This window comes from Chrysochloris asiatica, unplaced genomic scaffold (assembly GCF_000296735.1).
Source record: "Chrysochloris asiatica unplaced genomic scaffold, ChrAsi1.0 scaffold00080, whole genome shotgun sequence".
In the NCBI taxonomy this organism is placed as follows: domain Eukaryota; kingdom Metazoa; phylum Chordata; class Mammalia; order Afrosoricida; family Chrysochloridae; genus Chrysochloris; species Chrysochloris asiatica.
In genome coordinates, this window is record NW_006408598.1 from 2510343 (window position 1) to 2513223 (window position 2881).

Consider the following 2881-nt stretch of genomic DNA (forward strand, 5'->3'; position numbering starts at 1 on the left):
AGATTACACAGATTTCTCCCTTTCCCACATCCCAAAGTCTAATTAAGTAAGATGAGTCCCATGGTGGATGTCCTCATGCTTCGACCATGAGTAGATCAGCCAGCTCCTGGTTTGTGGTTGAAGCAGGGCTGATTGTACATCTCAATGTTACCTTATAAGGGTTGATAGGGCCAGTTTTAGCTTCTCATGGAGATGAGGCTTTTTTCAGTCTGCTGTAATGAATACAGATGGGAACTCCTACCTTGACTGCTGGGCTTGGGGTAATTTCTTCTTCTAGTCCTCAGTAATCTTTGCGGGTGCTTCTGGATGCCCTCTGGAAAGGAAAATTAAATCAGATACATTTATTACACTCTTAGCTAAATAGACCCAAATGTTTATATCCCATTGAAAGGAAGAGTGTCTTCTGAGAGTACCATTGGGTCCAAGTTTTGAGTCCGGCTAACTTGACAGCTGACAGGGTGGCTACAAGGACTTCCCAGGTTCCGGTGTACTTTTTTCTAACTGGTGTTCAGGTCCATCTCTCCATGTTCTGAGCAGATTTTTACAAATAATAGAAAGTGTGTGGTGGAGGAGTTGTGCGTATCACTGCACCTTTAAATCTTGGCTGAGGTCAGGCGGAGGGTTGAGGGAAGCTGCCTGGGAAGGCTTACTTATACAACTTCATAAGGGCTCAATTTAAGCCCACCTCTGGGCACTACTTGAATTCAAAACAGGGTTAAGGCAACACCTGGTTGCAATGTAGATAAATTTCCTCAATGTATATAAATTTCCTGAGAGTTTTGTCATTTATCGCTTTAGAGTATGATTCATTTTCTTGAACCTCCATGTTGAATGCAATCTCCATTTCATCTGTGCCTGTTTACTTCTTCGTTGTCACTTTGGATACTTTGGAAGTCCAAATTTGGAGGCAATCTCCTTCAAGAGAATATTCACTTTTCTGAAGTACTTAGTTCTGGTGGGGGAAACCCTCTACCCAACCAGAAAAGGTGTCTACACAAATAAAACCAGCACGTATTTAATTCCCCCATTTGGGGTATCTGCATGAAATCAACCTGTTAATTTTTAGGGGATTGTTTAACTTGATATTAGTGCAGGACAGCTTGTTTTGGGATTGTCTTGAGGCAGGTAACAGTCAGAGCTAACCTCCTGCATGATTTTTTTTGGGGAAATTTCTTGCTCTAGAGCCAGGGCCTAATGAACCAAGCCAGGGCCTCTTTCCTGTAGTGGGACATTTCATGGACTCATTGAAGAAGAGCAGTGGCTAGTTTTCACAGGATCAAAACCATTCTATTGTCATTTACTTTTTAGCTTTTAACTTCTCAGAACCAGAACAGTTCCATTGTTATTTACTTTCATCCTTTCACCCCTATCTTAAATCCTTGGCTATTTGCTGAGTTCTCAGGATCAAGGTCTGTGTACTTACAGTAAGCCTGGTAAATGTAATCAAAGAATTCAGAGGGGTCCTCATTTGGCTTCTGCTGAACTGTCTGTACCATGCTCAAGTTCTCTTGTTTAGGAACTCCCTTTTTCAGACCTCTGAGAATACACCTTTAATAGTGCTCCAGTCATGGCAGGTCCATTTAGATTTTAATTTGTGTCAGCTAGAGGAATTGCCTTGACTGGGGCAAGGGTCCCATTGAGGTTTTTCGTCACGGATACGTGCTGTTTCGTCCAATGCCTTATCTCAGACCAGCCTTCTTTCTTCACTGCTCAGGAGCATTGTCAACAGAACCTGAATATCTGCCCAATTAGGATGATGGGTAGCAAAAATAGTGGCTATTAAATTTGTTATTTTGGTTGGATCATCCTGGTGTGGCACTGTGGGTCAATGATCTGGACCACCAAGTCTGTCTGAACCACAAGGTCAACAGTTCAAGCTTATCAGCCGCTCCTCAGAAAACTCACACCGGGTTACCATGAGTAAGAAACAACCTGACAACACTAAACAATTACATCTCAATAAGAAGGATTTGAAATTTTCCTATTTAACAAGTCCAAGATATAGAAAGAAATATGTGCCCAGTAATATCCTGCAGCTTGCCCTTCCGTATTCAATCCTATGGGCATCTGCAGAGGGTGTATTGCCTTGCCTCTATTCCAGATAGCCCTCGACCAAAATGGATACCTTGAAGGCTATGGCATAGATAAATCACTTCCAAACTGCTTTCCTCAGTGGCTGAATATGGCCGGGCAGGTTCAGTAGGTCAACCTATACTTTTCCTTAATGGTAGTTGTTGGTGTACCAGGAGTTGTAATAAGACAATGTTACAATCAAAAGCTATATTTCTTGGCCTACACCTATGGACATAGTAGCTCAAAAGAGGGAACAAATCTTTACAGCAAGGATCATTCCCACCATACACAGAGTAAACAGGGATGGGTAACTTGGACACTGGCTACCCAAAATGAGGGGACTACAAAGGCAAGAAGTGACTGGTTTACAAGATTTCAAGGTGGAGCCTAGATCCAGAGGGCATGGAGGAAGGTAGAATCTTCACTGAGTAGTACCCAATCTGTCTGGGTGGGGCTGATGAAAGGAGATGGGGCTAGGTCTCTTGTGGTACAATAGTGAATAATTGTTATCAGGATTGATTATAACGGTTGGAAATGTAAAGGTTGACATTTTGTAGCAAAAGGAGGGGAGTGATTGACTTTGTAGTCCAGGAGCGGAGGTCTCTGGGACCATCAAGGGAGAAGAGCATAGTGTGGGACCCTACCCAGAGAAGCGGCGACAGCAGAGATGGAGGCAGAGACGATGAAGTGGAGAGATGGTGCGGCTGGGGACTTTATACCCAGAGAGGGAGAGGGGCTGTGTGCTGATGACTGGAGGGCAGGCTTGCATGTTGTACATACCCTTTGGTTGTTTGATGATGCATGGAGG

General features: G+C 43.5%; 1 pseudogene; it reads right to left on the reverse strand.

Moving 5' to 3' along the window:
* LOC102834572 overlaps positions 1 to 1496 on the reverse strand; it is a 10161-nt pseudogene extending 8665 nt beyond the window's left edge.
* Positions 1497 to 2881: the final 1385 nt, after the last annotated feature.